Consider the following 20,172-nt stretch of genomic DNA (forward strand, 5'->3'; position numbering starts at 1 on the left):
TTCTTAAAGACTGGATTTCATCCCTGGATTTTTGGTCATCCTTCTCCTTCTGATATGATTTTCTTTGGAGGCCATCTTTCATTCTCTTTGCCTCATCTTTCATCTTCTTTGCCTCATCTTTCATCTCCTTTGCCTTATTTTCAAGCTGGTTGATTTTTGCTTTCAAGACACTATTGTCTGTTTCCAGATGACTTATCTTAGTTTTTAAGTTCTGTCTATTGTAATTTCTTTCTTCTTTTTCTATTGTTTGCTCATATTTACCCCTATCTGCTCCCTGTATTTGTCTGTGCTCTTGCTCCTCTCATTTTTTTGGTTTTGGGGGTTTCTGTCAGTCTCCCCTCTTGGAGCTTTGACAGAAGATCCCTCCCTGCAGTCTGTGGGGAAGGGGTGTTGGAGTTTGAGCTTCCCTGTCCTCTGGAGGCTTTTGATTGGATTAAAGTCCTGCAGTCTGTGAGAGAGGGGTGTTGGAGTTTGGGCTTTCCTGACCTCTGAAGACTTTTGATGGGATTAAGTTCAGCTGAGTTGGGCTGGATGTGCCCTGAGGCCAAAACCTCCTGCAAGGCTGGAGCAATATGGAGAATCTCAGCTGCCATGACCAGGCTGCCTGCTCTTCACTCCCTTTCCAGCTCCTTCCCCACTGCCTGTGTTTGACACTCTGAGCCTGTCACAGCTCTGCCCACAAGGTACTCCCTCCAGACCAGCGCCTTTGCCCATCCAGAGGTTCCTGTTGCCACTGGAGGCTTAGCACTTTGGGGGTAGGGGTCTTGGGACCTTCCTTCTGCCTTCCCCTTAAACCCAAGTATTCTTGGATTCTGGCTTTTGAGGGGAGTACCTTTTGGATTGAGTCCAGTAGGAGGGTTCCTTGGCTCTGTCCTGTTGTTAGGCTTGATTTTCAATCCCCTAGGAGCATTCAGTTTGTGATCGGTAAGGAAGGGTTTTCAGAGGTCTGAACTTCTGCTGTTTCTAAGCCACCATGTTGACTTCGCCTCTCCCATAATGTGGTTTCTTAATAAATGTTTACTGACTGGCATGATTCAGGCATAAAGAATGACACCATAAACAAATTAGAAGAGCAAGGAACAAATTACTTTATGGATTTACCTTTCAATAGGGGAAAAGTTCATGACCAATACAAGGAAAAGAGAGGAATGTAGAAGATAGAATGCATCATTTTAATTGCATAAAATTTAAAAGATTTTGCATAAACAAAATCAATGTAGCCAAAATTAAAAGGGAAACAGTTAACTAGAGCAGGGGGAGGCAATTTAATTTTTTTCTAACCCTTACCTTCTGTCTTGGAATCAATACTGTGTATTGGTTTCAAGGCAGAAGAGTGGTAAGGGCTAGGCAATGGGAATTAAGTGACTTGCTCAGAGTCACACAGCTATGGAGTGTCTGAGGCCAGATTTGAACCTAGGACCTCCCATCTCTAGGCCTGGATCTCAATCCACTGAGCTACACAGCTGCCCCGGGAGGCAACTTTTGCATCTAATTTCTCTCATAAATGGCTCATTTTTAAGTTATATAAGGAACTGACTTACATTTCAAAGAATAAGAACCACTACTCAATCGACATACTGTCAAAGACTATAAGCATCCAGTTTTTATTTTATTTTTTAATTTAATTTTTAATTTTTAAAATATTTTCCCATATTTACATGATACATTTTCTTTCCTTCCCCCATTCCCTCCCCTCTCCCAGAGCCAACAAGCAATTCCACTGGGTTATACAAAATGTTATAATTTGATACCTATTTCCATATTATTCATTTTTGCAATAGAGTAATCTTTTGAAACCAAAACCCCAAATCATGTACCAATATAAACAAGTGATGTCATATATTTTTCTCCTGCATTTCTACTCCCACAGTTCTTTCTCTTGATGTGGATATCTTTCTTTCTCCTAAGTCCCTTGGTATTGTCCTAGATCATTTTGTATTGCTGCTAGTAGCAAAGTTCATTATATTTGATCACTCCACAATGTTTCACTTTCTGTGTACAATGTCCTCCTGGTTCTGCTTATTTCACTCTGCATCAGATCCTGGAGATTCTTCCAGTTCACACAGAATTCCTCCAGTTCATCATTCCTCACAACACAATAGTATTCCATAACCATCATATACTACAATTTGTTCAGCATTCCCCAATTGAGGGACACTCCCTAATTTTTCATTTTTTCTGCCACCACAAAGAGTGTGACTAGGAACATTTTTGTACAACCATTTTTTATTATCTGTTTGGGGTACAAACCTAGTAGTGGTATTGCTGGATCAAAGGGCAGGCATTCTTTTAAAGTCTTTTGGGCATAATTCCAAATGAGCAAGCAGTTTTTTAAAAAAAGAAATCTAAGCTATCAATAGCCATATTAAAAATGCTCAAAATTACTACTAATTAGAGAAATGAGATTAATGATAGCACTTAAGTCCTAGGGTTGTTGGGAGATTAAAATGAGGTATTTGTTAAGCACTTTTCAAATCTTAAAGTCTTGAAATCCTGTCATAATCAATGTCATTATTATTATTGTAGAAGTGAGGTTTTTTAAATTATTGGTTGGACTAGGTGGCTTCTGAGGTCCCTTCTAGCTCTGAGATTCTGTAGCTTTGTCATTTCAATCAATGCTACACAAAGTAGAAAAATAATCGAAAGTTAAGGCTTTTAATGATGAGAACACAGTATAGCTTGAGCAAACCTAAGGAGGTGGGAGATGAAGCACAGAGTTTAGAGAATAACAACCAGGCTAATTTGACTGTAACAGAGTATAAATAAGCCTAGAAAACTTGACCAGAGTTATATTATTATTTACAGTTTTCAGTGTTAAGCTGTAAGATGAGTATTTTATTCTAGGGAGTCACTGGGGATTCTCGAGCTGAGAAGTGACATGACCAGAGCTCTACTTTTGAAAAATGAGATAGATTGTTACGGATGGATTGGAAAGGGAGAGAGGCTAGGACAATTCCATTCGTTTTTCTGAATGTCACATCATACCATGCCCTCAAGGAGTGCAGTCCACTAAGGCCTATCTTTTTCAGACACTGCTTTCAGCCATGCCTCCTCTTTTGTTTCTATTTTTGAAGTTGCTTTTTCAAATCCACTAGGCATTATAGGCATTTCTTTAAAACCATGTCTAAATTACCGAGCAGGTGCTGATATGCACTGATGAGAGTTTCCCCATTAGGCATATTCTCTACCAAAGATATCACACATCTGATTCCCCCCAAACTCCAGCCTTCACATTCATCTCAATTAAGCTGCTTCTAGCAATACTTGTAAGGCACAGAAAACTCATCAGTCTGCATTAGTGGAGAGACTTTCCACTCTGGGCTTTCCTCACATCTAGGAAGCCACAAATGTCAATTTGTTTTTTCCAAGAGAAGTTCACCTTCTCAGATTTGGTCAATGTGTCAAGCCCATGGCCTCTGCCAGTAGGCTCTTTGGAACAAGGATAATCTCTGACCTCTTCAAAGCTGAGGGGCCAAAGTGCAGACAGGAAGGTGCCTGATTCCTGATGGGGTTTACCTAAGCATTGACTAATCCTCTATCTCCAGAGGGTCAAGACAGACTGAGTTCACTGACCCCAGACAGAGGTCTGATCCTCTAACCACCTACTGGCCTTTTCACTGGTAAAGGGAAGGGAAGGTTTCCTTTTCAATACAAACATGTAGAGAGAGTACCAATTTGGAAACAGCTTCTTGGGCACAGGACAAGGGTGCCCACAGCTACTGACCACCAGCTACCAACTATGGATTCTTTTAAGGACAGAATTCTCTTTAACTCATTATTCGAAGCAATGCTGATTATTCCTCTTAACCAACAAGGTACCCCAAGTTTTTATAAAGGTCAAGAGTCATTTTCTTTTTTTAAACCTTCACCTTCCGTCTTGGAATCAATACTGTGTATTGGTTCCAAGGCAGAAAAGTGGTAAGGGATAGGCAATGGGGGTCAGGTGACTTGACCAGGGTCACCCAGCTAGGGAGTGTCTGAGTCCAGATTTGAATCTAGGAGCTCCTGTCTCTGGGCCTGGCTATAGTTTTCTAAAGTAAAATGCCCAGCTAGCCAAAAAGGCACTGGGGTGAAAAGAATTGCCTGTGCCCTCCAAACCTTTCCCACCTCCCCACCCATGAAGAAGGAGAAATGAATGTGGCTTCTCTAGCTTTGGGAGGCTGCTGCATCACTCCATTGCCCAAGTCTCTAGGTCCCTAAAAACCTCAAGGTACTTTTCATATAGAATATGGTCTATGCCTAACCTTTTTCAACTTGTACTCCAAAATTCTCTCTTCTGAACCCATAAGATCTTACCTTTATCCCTATTTGGCTCCAGTAAAAAACTCTCTGCCTGTAAGTTATAGACGAATTACTCATTTGAACTGGGGGAGCTTGGGGCCTCTACTCTGGGCACTCTTCACAGCTAGGAAACCAGCAGTTTAACAACCCCTAAAGAACTTATACAATCTGGACAGTATCCTAGCCAACTGCTTGCTGAGGGAGCATGCTCCAACATCTTGAAGGCTGGCTGGGGAGAGAAAATGTAGGTGTCTAATTCCAAACAGGTCTGCTCTCCCAGGAGCTCACCTATCCCCACCCCTAACCCAACCAGGAGCCAAGACAGAGCCACAGAACTTGTCGATGCTCTAGATACTTGGGGGATCTCTCCCTCTCTGGGTTTTGAAGGTATCCCAGGGTTAATGGGGTCCCTGTCTCTCTTTCATTTGCCTCAAGTCACCTCAATGTAAACATGAATAGGGATAGCAGTACTTGAGAAGAGAGAGGATTGTGTACCTTTAGGGGCCCAGGACAAGGGTAGCCTTCATGAAGGTCTTCTAGGCCACGCAATCTGCAGGCCAAGTGTTTGTGCAGCATAGGACCAATGTGGAAGTCCAAAGATCCAGATCAGCAATTATGCCATCATATCATTCTGTGCTTGAACTCTCTTGAAGCTACGTTTAACACTCAAGTGGGAGAAGAGAGAGCCTCCTTCCCATGCTGCTTCTGGGCACAAAAGAAAAGGCTAAGCCAGCAGAATCCAAGCTCTGGTAGAACTTACATCAGACTTTCAGTTCCAGGCCAGGGACAAACTCTGTGACGGTGATCTAAGGACCAATGTCGTTAAGTGTGGAGAGACTCAGTGCCAGCCTATGGGCAAGACAATGGATTCTGTGGCCATAGAAACTCTTAGGGACCTTTAACTAATTCTATACTCTGTGGCTCTATGAAGAGCTCATAGGATTGTGGGATCCCAAAGCTAGAGCTGGGACGCCACTTTGAAGTTTGGAAGCTGAGACTTACATAGGCAAAGTAGCTTGCCCAAGGTCATAAAGCTGGGAAATGGCAGAGCCCAGATTTGAGACCAAGTTCTCTGACATCGAAACCAGTACTATTGGATTTGTGTCAGTGGAGGGTAGGGGGAGACCGACATCCTTGAAATCACAGCTGTCCCCAAATAAGTCCTTGGCAAGGCCCAGGCTGAAGGTTGGATGTAAAATCAGGGACACGTCAGACTGAAAGGCTGGTGGAAGGTGAACTGGAATGGCTCAAATATCAAAGCTCTTCACAAGTAAGAAATGATGACTGTGCTCACAGGCCAGCCACAGAAACTGGCAGTTAAGTGCCATAGTTGGAATGGGAAACAGTGACTCAGAGAGAACATCAGCAATAAACACACAAAGCAGAGAAAATGGGATGGAATTCTGCTCTCTACAGCCCACACTGTCCTTCCTCAGAGTGGATGGAAAACAAAGCCAGGATGGGGATGCTTGGGAAGCAGGATAGTACTTCTCCTTTCCCTTAGAACGCCTGTCTCTTGACTCATCACAGGTCAGGGGAAAGACTGAAGCCCAAGTCGCTCTCTCATGTAGCTCTGTCTACGTTAAACTGGTTCCATTTTGAAAGGGGGTATGCTCAAAGCAGATTGAGATTATAGGATGTGGGCCTTTGGGGAAGGCATCTGAGGGATATAGTTCTTTGGAGTATAGGCATACTTGGCCAGCAGCATCTTATTGAGAAGACACATGAAATTCCAAAACCAAGACTGACACTGCTCAGGAAATCTCCCTTCCCTATTGGAACTGGGGAGACAAAGTTGACCTTGATTTGAAAACAGAGTAGAACAAAACCATTGTTTCCAGCAAATGAATGCTGGAAGCTTGGCCCAATGTGGTCATAATGAAACCTCTCTAAGTGGCCAGTAACTTCAGCACTTTGAAATATGTCAGTAGGAGACTTTGAGGGTATGGTTCTGTAACACCTAAAGTCAAGAGGTTCCAAGGCACGTCTCTCATGCAAAGAATTCTAGGAGGGGTTAGTTATTCCTTACTAGTAAACCAAAAGAGAAAGAGGAAAAACTGAGCTTTAGAAAAAAACAAGGGGGCAGCTGGGTGGCTCAGTGGATTGAGAGCCAGGCCTAGAGACGGGAGGTCCTAGTTCAAATCTGGCCTCAGACACTTCCCAACTGTGTGATCCTGGGCAAGTCACTTAACCCCCATTGCCTAGCTCTTACCACTCTTCTGCCTTGGAGCCAATACACAGTATTGACTACAAGATGGAAGGTGAGGGTTTAAAAAAATGGGAGTGAGGGGGCCTGCAAAGAATGCTGGAGATGCTTAAGTGGCAGTAGTTCCTACGAATCCAGCTCTAACTGGTTCTTCTTGGATTAGAGAAGCTCCAAGGCCCTGTCTAGCACAAAATCCTATGATTCTAAACTGAATGAAAAGAAGAAAAGGGAGAAAAAGCTTATGGGAATCACATTTAAAGAAGAAACAGAACTCTTCCAGGGTCTATGATTTGTATTAGTGTTAATGTAACGGGTTAATGAAAACCACTTCCCCCTTGATTTTTCTGTGTAATCTAAGTATCATAAACTCAGTTTACTTATTTGTGGAAAGACTTGGGATGGGGGAAATGCACAAGTACTATTTAAGAAAAATTCTTAGCTGCTAATAGAAAAATCAAGTTGATATGGTCTATTCTCTTTAGCCTAGTTAAAATGGAAAGACAGCATATTCTTTTATCTTTGCTCTGTCAGTACAATAGAATTTAATAAGTGAAATAATTACTTTTCTCCCTGAGATTGATAGTTACAGGAGAGATTTTTTTATTGTCCATTAAATCCTTCCCTAAACAGATCATTATCCCTTCCTTTTACTCATTCATAAGGCTCCTCTGCTTCGGTTTCCTCAGTCAAAGTGGTATGGGAGGCTGACAGATTAGAGGCAAACCTTTCACTCCCACTCATTCTTAGGCCATCCATCTATGATATAGCCTCCAGGATAGGATTGCTCTAACAAAATACTGGATGCTGCCTTTCACCAACAAACTGCGCAGTTCACGTTCTTTTTTTTTTTTCAACTTCCTGACAACCACATCTCAGAGAGAAAAAAAAAAGTCACCATTTGAGTGGCCTGACTTCTTTTCTCTATCTAAAATGAAATATCTGGCCTTTTCCCTTTAACTCTCCTTTGCCAGTGTGAATGAGCCAATTTCAATTCTGACTTTAAAGAATGAGTTGTGGACAATGGGTTTTCCAAATCCAAAGAGTGGCAGAGAGGGCTCCCACATTTTAGATCTGCTTCAATTGCCTGTTTGCCATTGAGGAAAATGGGATAGGCAGAGTGTATGATTTGGACAGCAATTCCCAGATCAGTTGATATGAAAATCACCGATTTCCTTTGAGGCATATGAAAAGGTCATGTCATAAAAAAAATTTAGAGTCAGCAAAGCAGTGGACATAAAAAAATCCATGAAAATTACCGGCATTTTTGTATATTAATAAAAAAAACCCAGCAGTTAAAGTAAGGGAAAAAATCATTTAAAGGAACTACAGAATGTACAAAATATTTAGAAGCCTATCAACCAAGATCCATGCAGGAACTATATGAAAACACTGACAAAGCAACCTGTGGAATTAAGACAGATCTGAATGACATGAAGAATATTAATTCTTGTTCTGGGAAGAATAATCCAATCTAATACTAAGTATAATGCTACTAAATTAATTTTCTTGGTTCCATATTAAACTATCAAAGGATTACTTTGTAGAGCTAGAAAAATTGAGGAATAGAAGGTCAAGAATCTCAAAAGAAATAATGAAAAAACTGGCAAAGGAACTTAGAAGTACTATATCTCAAACTAGTTACAAAGCAGCAATCATAATAAGAATTTGTTAGTACTTAAGAGAAAAGAGAGGCTGATTAGTAGAATACAGAAGTAAAAAGCACAGTAGTATTTGATAAAGCTAAAAATCCTAACTTTTTAAACCCTTACCTTCCATATTAGAATCAATACTGTATTTTGGTTCTAAAGCAGAAGAGCGGTAAGGGCTAGGCAATGGGGGTTAAGTGACTTGCCCAGGGTCACACAGCTAGGAAGTATGTACAGTCAAATTTGAACCCAGGACTTCCCATCTCTAGGCCTGGCTCTCAATCCACTGAACCATCTAGCTGCCCACTAAAAATCCCAATTTTTGACAAACCCAAATATCCTGGCCATTGGAATAAGAGGTCACTACTGAACAAAAACCACTGGGAAAACTGGAAAGCAGTCTGGCAGAAATTTGGTATAGGCCATATAGCATATACCCAGAACAGCTCCAAGTAGATACATGATTTAGATATTTTTAAAATTACATCATAAACAAATTAGAGAAGTAAGGAAGAAATCATTTTTTTAAACCCTCACCTTCCATCTTGTAGTCAATACTGTGTATTGGCTCCAAGGCAGAAGAGCGATAAGGGCTAGGCAAGGGGGGTCAAGTGACTTGCCCAGGGTCACACAGCTGGGAAGTGTCTGAGGCCAGACTTGAACCTAGGACCTCCCATCTCTAGCCCTTGCTCTCAATTCACTGAGCCACCCACCCAGCTGCCCCCCAGGAAGAAATCATCTTATGAACTTATAAATAGGGTTTAAAAGAGTTCATGACCAAACAAGGGATAGGGAGAATCACAGAAGAAAACAATGGACAATTTTGATTACATAAAATTTAAAAGGTTTTGCACAAATAAAACCAAGGTATCTAAGATTAGAAGAGAAACAGGTAACTGGAAGAAAAATCACTGAAGTTCCTCTGAAAAGTCCTCATTTCCAAAGTATAAAAATACTGATTAAAATTTCAAAGAACAAGAGGCATTCCCCAACTGATATATGGTCAAAGGTTATGAACAAGCAGTTTCTAAAAGAAGAAATCTAAGCTATAATAGCTATTCGAAAAAATGTTCTAAATCACTAATAATGAGATAAATGTACATAAAGCAGCTCCCAGGTTCTATCTCATATCCATTAGATTGGCAAAGTAACAAAAATAAATGATAACTAATAGAAGGGCTAAGGGAACACAAGAGTATTAATGCACTGTTAGTGGAACTGAAAAGTGGTCTAGCATTTCTGGCAAATAATTTGAAACTATGTCCCCAAAGCTACTAAACTGTACATATATACCTTTTGACTTAGCAATACTGTGACTAGGTCTACATACCTCAAAGAAATAAAAAAAGGGGGGGGGAGAAAGATCCTCTGTACGAAAACATTTTATCACTTTTGGTATTAGCAAAGAATTGCAAACTAAGAGGAAACCCACAAATTGAGGAATGGTCAAAGAAATTATGGTATATGAATGCAATGAAACACTTTTCTCTTGTAAAAAGAAAGAAAGGTGGAGTTTTAGAGAAACCTGGGAAACCCTGCATTGAATGATACAGATTTAAGTGAGCAGAGCTTGGAGAACCATTCTATATTATAGCAACAACACTGTAAAAACAATTTTTAAAGACTTCAAAACTCGAATCCATACAATGATTAACCATGATTCCAGAGGACCAATGATGAAGCAGGCTAAAACAGACCACCCACCTCCAGACAGATCAACGACAAGCTCAAGATGCATAAACGGCCAATATGGGAACTCAAACTCTAGAACACTGGGATGCTGAGGTTCCCCCTAGACCTTTCAAAACTCACAAGGTCAAAGACTTCATTCCCTTCACCTAGAACATCAAAGAACAATTGCAAAGGCCAAGGACAGAAATTAGTTATAGAATGTCCTCATTCTCCTCAGTATCTCCAAGGCCCATTTCTTACATATCTTCCTTTACTCAAAATTTCCAGGAACCAGGCTTTGAAGTTTCTCCACTGGGAAAGTTGCAACACCTGAGCACTCTGATGGTAGCTAGTACTACTAGCATCAGACTCCAGTTATATTGGAAAGACTTGTATAAACTGATACAGAGTATAGTAAGCAGAGTTAGGAGAAACAGTTATACAATAACAACACTGTAAAGAATAACAACTCTGGAAGATTTTAGACTTCTGATCAATGCAATGACCATCTACAATGGGTTCCAGAGAATCCAAGACAAAACATGCTACCCATGAGAAAGGTCATAGACACAAAAGACAAAGATACGGCCAATAGGGGCAAATTTTTTTTTTTTGCTTGACAATAGATATTGTTACAAGCGTTTTCAAAGGGGAAGGTGTCAGGAAAGAGAAGATAAAAATAAATGCTTATCCATTTTAAAAAGTAAAAGTTTTTAAAACTAGAAAAGAATATTAGGTACTTTACCAGGCTATGGCTTGGAAATGAATTTTTTAAAAATCTGAACTTAATGAAAAAAGAGCATTTCTATACATATGAAAGGACTTGAAAGAAGGATTTTTTCCCTCCACATTATTTTTAAATTTTATTTTTAGAATACTTTCCCTTGGTTACATGATTCATGTTTTCCCCCTCTCTTCTTCCTTCCCCCTTCCCAGAGTCAACAAGCAATTCCACTGGCTTATGCATGTATTGTCACTCTATTTCTATATTATTCATTTTGTAATAGAGTGATCTTTTAAAAACCACAACCCCAAATTATATACCCATATAACCAAGTGATAAATCACATGTTTTCCTTCTGTTTCTACTCCCATAGTTCTTTCTCTAGATGTGGATAGCATAAGTTCCACAGAATTGCTTTTGATCATTGCATTGCTATTAGTAGCAGTCTATTACATTTGATCATTTCATAATGTTCCAGTTACCATGTACAATGTTCTCCTGGTTCTGCTCATTTCACTCTGCATCAGTTCATGGATGTTGTTCCAGCTCACATGAAATCCTCCATTTCATCATTCCTTATAGCACAGTAGTATTCCATAACCACCATATACCACAATTTGTTCAGCCATTCCCCAATTGAGGATTTTCCATTTTTTTTGTCCCCATGAAAAGTGCAGCTATAAATATTTTTGTACAAACATTTTTTCTCTCTTTGGGGTACAAACCCAGTAGTTGTTTAGCTGGATTAAAGGGCATGCAATCAGAAAAGAGGATTCATTCTAGAAATATGCAACCATGAATCTCTATTAAAACTGCTTACTTAAAAAAAGGTACTCAAGTTCTTCTTGTTATTTTCAAAACTGTCTTGCTTATCTGTGTGTTCTTCTGAACTTCCTTCTCTTATGTGCTGAATTTAAAAATTCAGTAGTCCTTCTGTTTTTGGCATGACTACTGCTACCCCCTTCCCCTCAATTATTGCCCTCCCCCACCAATTAACCGCTGAAATAGAGAAAAAAGCCAACCTCATAGCATATAAACATAGTCAAACAAAATCCTGTGTAAAAACCATGTCTCTATCTGCCCCTCATGTCCATCATTTCTCTGGAAGCTAGGTGGCACAGTAGGTAGAATGCTGGACTTGGGGTCAGGAAGATTTGAGTTCAAATTCCACCTCAGACACTTACTGTGTGTCTCTGGGCAAATCATTTAATCCTTGTCTCAGTTTCTTTAGCTGTAAAATAGGATAATAATAGTGCCTATCTCCCAAGGTTGTTTTGAAGATAAAATTAGATATTTGTAAAAAGCACTTACCCTCATTCCTGGTGCACATTAGGTCCTTAAATGCTTGGGTCCTTCTTTCTTTCTGCTCTTAGGACGTAGGTGGCATGTATCATCAGGGCTCCTCAAGATATATGGTTGCTTACCACACTGATCAAAGTTCTTATGTTTTTCAAAGTCATGTTTCTTACACTGTTGCTCTCCTTGCACAAATTATTCTGGTTTTGCTTCCTTCACTCTTTCTCAGTTCTTAATATCCACAACTCTATGAAATCTTTCATTTCTTATTGAGTAATAATATTCCATTACATTCTTATATCACAATTTGTTCAGCCATTCCCCAACCGTCTAAGAGGAAATCGAAGGCATCCCCTCAGATTCTAGTTCTTTGATTTCCCCCCTTTTATAATCTAAGGGGAAAGATCAGAAAAGATAAAACAGATCATTTAAATTACGTGAAATTGAAAAGCTTTTGCATAAACAAAATCAGTGCAATTAGAAGGGAAAGAATTCGCTGGGAAAAAAATCTTTGCATCAAATATATCTAAGGGTCTGGAGGCTACATGGGGAATTGACACTCATATTTAAGATGAAGAACCATGCCCCATTGAAGTAGTCAAAGGATATGGACAATTCTTTTTTAAAATTGCAAACTATTACCCATATCAAATACTGTCCAATTGATGAGATATGCAAATAACATTAGAAATGCAAATCAAAATAACTCTGAGGTTTCGCTTTACACTCAGCAAATTGGCAAAGATGACAAAAGTTGGGGAAAATGAATGTTGGAGGGACTGCAGAAATATAGGCTTAGTTGGTGGTGGCACTAGGAATTAGCCCAGCTATTCTCGAAAGCAATTTGGAATTATGCTTAAGAAAAAGTGAACAATGTCCTTATCCTTTAACCCAGATGGCCCATTGCTAAGTATATGGATGGTCCTAAAGTCAGGAAGTTCAAATCCAGCCTTCAGAATTTACAAGCTGTATCACTTGTCTCTGTCTCCCTCATTTGCAAAAATGGGGATATCAATAGCACCTACCTCCTAGGGTTGTCATGGGCATCAAATGAGATATTTGTAAAGTGCTTTGCAAACCTTAAAGTACTATTTAAACACAAGTTGTTATTATTATTTACCCGAAAGAGGTCAAAGTCAAAAAGGACCTATAAGAACTAGAAACAAAATTAGATACCCATCAAGAGAGGAATGCGTAAACAAAAGTGAGTACATGGATATGTGACCCAGGCTATTCTGGACATGTCCAGCTCTAACATGATGATTGCCTTGAGGGGCCTTTGAGCATGCCCATATTTCCCAACATGAAACTTATGTTCTCATTTAAGTCCTGTCATATGTATAGAACTCAACAGTCCTTACCAGCGTGGTAGTAGTTTCCTTGAGTTGGCTGCATGCTTCTTTAAGAGTGGTGAGACAGCTGTCCACTCCCATTTCCACCATCATTCTCAGCTGGGCTCCTTCCACTTGTCCTTTCTAATGCTCCCACACATCTGCTCTGAACTGAACTGAGGAGAGAAGGGAGGACCATCTCCTGATCCCTCTCTTTTACTCCAGCTCTGGAGTATTTGTTTCTAGTCTATGTTGTTTGTCCTCATTTAACATGATTGATTCTCACAAGTGTCAGTTTGAGCCATGGCATCCTGGAGCCAGGATATGTGAGCAGGATGGTACAGTCAGCTAGCTGTGATAGATACATGAAGAGATTTTGTAGGACAAACCAAGATGCAAGAGTCAAGGATGGGGACCTGTCTGTCAATCAAGAGGAAGGTTCCAAATGGAATGTTCCCAGGAGTGGCAGTTGGGGGTTTCTGGACACAGAGAGAAGCAGAAACTTGGCTTTTGAGTTGGTTGTCTCTCTAAGAGTTGAGCTGTCCAGGAGAAACTGAGAGACTTTGGACTTTGTTTTCTCTCTGGGGTTAAGCTGAGAGATCTTGCTGACTTTGTAAAGAAGAAGAAAGATTTTCAACAGCTGTTGTCCTCCATCTCTCTGTCTTAGAGTCACAGTTTGTGGCTGGACTACTTTCTCAAACCATCAAATTCTCCCTCATTATAGATTAGGGACATCCTCATCCCTCTTACCTCAGTTTCCTATCCTGTTATCCCAATAAACCCCTTGACTTGAAAAAGGAAAAGAAGAGTAGCTTTATAGTTTACTCAAGGGGGTAGGGAAGAAGCCAAAGGGTTCAAGAAGAACTGGGAGGTGAGGGAGGCAGAAAGGAGAGGGTTGGAGAAGGGAGGGAGTGAAGGGGGGAGGAGGTTAGAAAGATATACTGATCCATCAGCCATCAATAGGGATCAGTAGGCAAACCCCAGAGCAGTTCTCTTGTGTAGCAGTTCCCCTGTGTGGCAGCATCCCTGTACTAGCATCCCTCAGCATTTCTCATTCCTACCTCCATGACGACCAAGCAGTTTCAGGTTCCCCTCTAGCAGTTCTCCAGTAACAGCCAGCCAGAGTATAGTCATTTACAGCAACAAGAAAGTTTCCTCAGTTTACTTTTCTATTTCATAACCCAGAAAGGAAGCCCTGAGAAATCAGAGTGTCTACTAGTTGAGTCAGAGGTGGACTTTAAATTTGGGCCTGGGATTAGATTATATGCTACAGGAACTGAACAGAGCTCTGTCCTTCCCCTTCCCAGGGAGGATTATGCCTCTCACATATCATGCAAGTCAATTTGTGTGTTTGGAATCATGCCTTTGGAAATATTCTTTTGTAAAATCTCCCAAGTTACAAATATGATGGAATATTAGAATATTAGTCCCATAAGAAATCACATTATGAGGAATTGAGAGGAGCATAGGAAGAAATATAAACGGACAAACCGAATATATACATAAAATCACAATGGAAATGGAAAGGAAGACGGAATACAAAGCCATAATATCAATAGTCCACTTGATCTTTTTTCCTTTAGATTAACCAGTGAATCTTCCCAGTTAATTAAATCATGATCTAAGATCTCCACCATTATTTCCCTTTTTAAATTATTTCTTTTCTGCCTCACTTTATGCTAGTTGAAGGAAAGTTATTTTTACCAACAGGTAACCATCATTCCTTTCTCCCTGGAGGGGGTTGTTTTCAATCCCCTTTCCCTGATGTGGAACCGTAGTTTTGAGAAAAATTATCCAACATATTTTTGAGTAACACAAAGCCTGTTTTCAGGCTTATCTGCTCAAGGCTTTGGGAGTATAGTTAAATAATATAGCATTTATCAGAGAGGAAATGGTCAATGAGAAGAAAACCAGACCAATTTGCTAAGGATAAGACATGAAATGGGAAAGTTTTCTTGTTGAAGTTGTAACAAAAAAATGTTTGTCACATACCCATATGCATGGGGAGGGAGCACGCATATCTGTATATTCCCACAATTCTTGCTCTCCAAAAGGGCCATCTCCTTGAAACAGGTTTACTTTGAGATCTACTTGTAATAATGAGAGGGCCTTCAGCATATATCATGTTTCCATGTACATCTGGTCAGGTGGGACTATTTTGTCAAAACTTCCTCATTATGTAAGACATGTTTGGTTCATCAGAGTTACTAGTGCTTTCCAAGGGGAATATGAATTAATTTGCCTATATACCATCTGAATAATTGGCAACTAGATGGCATAATGAATAGATCCCTGGATCTGGAATCAGGAAGGCTCATTTTCCTGAGTTCAAATCTGGCTTCAAACTCTTGCTAGCTGTGTGCCCTGGGCAAGTCGCTTTATCCTGATTACCTCAGTTTCCTAGTCTGTAAAACGAGATGGGGAAGGAAATGGCAAACCACTCCAGAATCTTCGCCAAGAAAATCTCAAACAGGATCACAAAAAGTCAGACACGACTCAACAACGAAAAAATAGCACATCTATTTTTCAAACGCAAGCAGATACCTCATTGTGGTTGTGGAGGTGATTTTAGCCCAGAGGGTGCAAGCTATAGCAAGCTCTTCCAGTCAAAAATAGCTTGAAGCCTAATGCTCACAACAGAAAGGGTCTGCTTTAGGAGAAACAGCCCAACTAGGAAACATTCATTACTAGATGAAGACTCTTTTGGTTATGGCAATCCAAGAATACAACAAGTCAGTCTGTGATAGCATCCTGCCCCTCCCCTCCTCTCAGCCCAGGAATTACAAAGGGTAACACAATACCTGCATTTTGTCTCGGAACTTTATTAAAGATAAACAGTTTCAACATAAGCTTTTAGAAATGCACATATTGCACAGCTTCACCAAGTCCCATTCCACAGGGCCCAGTGTAAATCCTTTATTTATTAATTCAACCTCCCCCCTCCCTTCTTCCCCATGAAGCTCATAGACATCAATCACTCCTTTCTCATCCCTCTCCAGATGTTATTCTTATTACCCTCCTGGAGATCTTACTTTTGTTGTGATGGATGGATGAGAGGGAGAAAGGAAGGAGAGCAAAGTAAGATAATAACTGCACTGAAGGAGCTTACTCTAACAGGGAAAAAGAATACAAAAGGGGGAGGAAGATACATGTGGTTCAAGGGGCAGAGGTCCATTCTCAGGTGGGGAGGGAATGTAGAGGATGGACTGGGTGAAAGCGAGAAGGAATGGCTAAAGATATCAGAGAAGTGTGGCTTATCACAATTCATATGACCCTTCCCAGGCTCAGTTCCTGACCGTTTTCCTTGGCCGAGGAGATGGCTCCAGGTCATAGCAATATTTTTGCCCAGCGACAAAGTTGTAGTCCTCATGGTGTGGACTCTTTTCTTGACTCTGCCTGCTGCAATATGCATTAGTTCATGTCTTTTCCATGCTAGGCTATGCTCCTCTCTTTGGAATATTCCTTCACATTCATTTAACACAATTTGTTTAGCTAATCCTCAATCGATAAGTATCTATGTTGTTTCTGGGTCATGTTTTGATGTATATGGAAGTTTTCTTCCTATCAGTGGCCTCCCTGGGGTAAGGCTCCATAATAAAATCAGTTGTCAAAGGGCATGGACACATAGGTGATTTCATTTGCACAATTCCAAACTGGTTTCAAAAAGGGCTGGCTGATTCAGACCTAGCAAAAAGACAGGATCAGTGTACCTATCTTTCCCTAACCTGCCCAACACTATTGCCATTTTGGTCATCTTTGCCAATTTGCTGAGTGTAAGGTAAAAACCTTAGGTTGGGTTTAATTTCTATTTTCCTTTCTATAGCAATTTGGAGCATTCTTTCATAAAGCTACCAATAGTTCACAATTCTTCTTTTGAGATCTTTGTGTTCATATCCTTTGGCCACTCATCGATCGGGGAATGACTTTTAGTCTTGTACATGTCTGTTAGTTATGGAAGCCATTAAAAAAATTAGTCATAATGGCAACCTACGCAGAGTAGAGAATTACCTTCAGAAGCCATGCCTCTGCCACATACTGGTCATGTGACCCTGGGCTGTTCTCAGTGCCCCAAAGTTGCCTGGTCTGCAGAGGTGAACAGGAGAACACTCCCTAAGGGTTCCCTCCATCAATGAAGTCACATATCTGGTTCAAAAATAAGAGCCACCATGAGATCGTGTATTCTCTGCATCGTTCAGTCAGTTGTGACTCTAAAAGACATGTTCTATTGTAGAATATCATTTATGAAACTTGCCTAGTCTCTCCTCATTCACTGAGGACCCTTTCACTATTGCTACTAAGAATCATTACAATTATGGTTAAACACTAAAAACAGGTTCAATAGCTAAAAACCACTAAAATCAACCTACAAAGACTGCTTGCAAGAAGCATTTTAACTGTATAGAGGTGGGTTCAGGGGCCAGGTTCCACGTAGACTTTTGGAACTCCCAGAACCTCATGTGCCAGTTCACAGCTTTCAGCATGCCTAGGTTAAAAGGATGGTGGAAATCTATGGGTAGAGAGTACAAGAAAGCTGAGACTAGCTGATTATAGGGACAGTTAGGTGGTGCTGTGTGATCCTGGGCAAGTCACTTCACCTTGTTTGCTTCAGTTTCCTCATCTATAAAGGGAGTTGGAGAAGGAAATGGCAAACCACTCCAGTATCTCTGCTAATAAAATCCCAAATGGAGTTAAGAAGAATCAGACAACAATTGAATAACAATACAAGATCACAGGATGCCAGACTTTGAGCTGGAAGGAATTTCCTGGGTCATTAAGCCCAACTCCCTCCCTTTATAGATGAGGAGAGTAGAAAGGGGACATGACTTGCCAATAGTTAACACTAGCATTAAGCGCAGGTAAGGATTTGAAACCACATTCTCTGACTCTACATTCACTACAATTTCCAATGTATCCCACTTCCAATTCTACTGAGTGGGACTCTGGATTCCCACATGAAGAGAATCTCAAAATATTATGAACAAAAATGCAAAATAAGGAAGAAACATACTAAAACCAGTGTGACATAATAATTCTAAAAAATAAATTAAAAAAAAAAAAAACAAAGCACAGTAATAGGATAAAATTCCTTGAGGTCCTAAAGGTAACGAACAAGTAAGGGCATGTCAAAGGCTTAAAAAGACTAATTACTGGCTTCTGAGAGGTGCTTTGGAGAAGTGGTACTCCTGAGTTTCATGCTGCGGGTAAGGAGATATCAGGAATTTAGATTTAGTTTCTTCCAGAAGCTTCTGGGTGGGGATCTCTCTTTCTTATCTTCTCAGGCTAACAGTTTTAGGCACTGAGCTTTTCAGCTCTTACCTCTGACATAAGGGCACTGCTTGTGGTACCTGAGCAGAATGGGACATTGGGATGGAGGCAATCAAGATCAAGGCAGCATATTCCTATTCTCTGTCTCACTTTCTTTATCAACCCCACATAAGGAACTGTCTTTTAGCCTCTGAATTCTTCTTTTCTTCCTTGTAGACCAGGAGCATTCAGCCAAGAAATGAGATTTTGCCACCCTACAAAGGATAACAAGGAATACTGGACATTAACTTGAATTTCTACCAAGAACATTTTTCTTCAATTGTCTAAGGCCAAGACAGCATTTAGTGAGTAAGAAGAAAGTCCTTATTCATATACAAACTTGGAAATAAGGTTTTGAGATCGCCATAACTCTTGTCACCTTCACCAGAAAAATACTACCCAATGATTAAAGCAAATTCTATTACTTTCCCATCAAAAATACAGCGTGGCATTTAATGTTCCTGGGATTGCAAATATGACAGGTACACATCAATTCTATATTGTGGTAGTACACACATTAAAATGGAAAACTTAGGCAATAACACTAAAGTAAGGCAGAAATTGATTTAGGTTTATCTGCATGTCTCAGAAATAAAAAGGACCCGTGACATGTGGCTTTTTTCCCCCCTGAACTCACTGTACAACCAAGCAACGGGTGTAGTTTTATGATTTATTTTACTACTTAAAGAGCAAATATTTGAACAGAAGTCTAAAATTAAAGACAAGACATTCAGGAGCACATGCATTGAGATATAGGCTTTACTTATATATCCATTTGGTATTAGAATCTCTCTCTCCTAATCCACACTATAATTTACAAATCCCTTACAGGGTACCTACTTTTCTTGATGGCACTAAAAGCCTTTGGATAAATAGTCAAGTCTGAAATTTACCAACTTAGAAAAGTGGGTTAGCATTTCTGACCTTTCATAAATGTTCTCTAGCTCTACAATTACAGCATAAAATATTACTTTCACATTTCTAATTTCCCAAGGCGGCCTGGAGAGGGTGAGGTGAACATGGTGGGAGGTAAATGTCATTTTCACAAGTGCACTATAAAATGTTCTAAGGTTACACACCATCCCAGCAGTTATTTGGCATGATCCTCACTAGGCAATGATTAGCACCAAAATGCCCTACAGTGATAAGTCCCCATGCAAATTTCTAAATCGGGAAACGGAAGTGTCCTTTTACTATGGTAAATTGATTATTCAATAACCATTGATTTCTGACACTATGCCAGGCCTTTATCTTTACTTATCTGTGCCACCATCTGACAGTGACTTACTTAAAAATTGAATCAAAAACAACTCATTGTTTTCAATTACTTTAAAGGTTGAGAGTAATGGCTAAAATTAGTTTTTTGGATAATCTGTGAATTTCCTTTTACTATGATTTCTTTGCCTTATTATGTAATTAATTGACAAGTCAAAGCAAAGGTAAAATCCAAACCAAATGAGAGAAAGGGATAAGGGGAAGGACATAGGTATTTATATAGCACCTATGTGCCAGGTATTGTGGTAAGCACTTTACCAGTATCTCATCTAATCCTCACATCAAATCTTTCAAAAGAGATGATTTTATTCCCATTTTACAGTTGAGGAAACTTAGGCAAACAGAAGGTGTGACTTGTCCTGGGTCATACAGCTTGATGTGTCTGATTTCAGCCACTGAGGTTCTCAATACCTAGATACACTCCTTGCTCTGCAGACA

General features: G+C 40.0%; 1 protein-coding gene across 1 annotated transcript in view; it reads right to left on the bottom strand.

Annotated features, from left to right (window-relative positions):
• Positions 1-15,939: 15,939 nt before the first annotated feature.
• CENPI (centromere protein I) overlaps positions 15,940-20,172 on the bottom strand; it is a 60,955-nt gene continuing 56,722 nt past the window's right edge. The window contains exon 23 of the mRNA XM_056809386.1: positions 15,940-18,674. The gene's annotated coding sequence lies outside the window, so the exon portion shown is untranslated. The remainder of the gene's footprint in view (positions 18,675-20,172) is intronic.

Source organism: Monodelphis domestica, chromosome X, assembly GCF_027887165.1.
Source record: "Monodelphis domestica isolate mMonDom1 chromosome X, mMonDom1.pri, whole genome shotgun sequence".
Lineage (NCBI taxonomy): Eukaryota > Metazoa > Chordata > Mammalia > Didelphimorphia > Didelphidae > Monodelphis > Monodelphis domestica.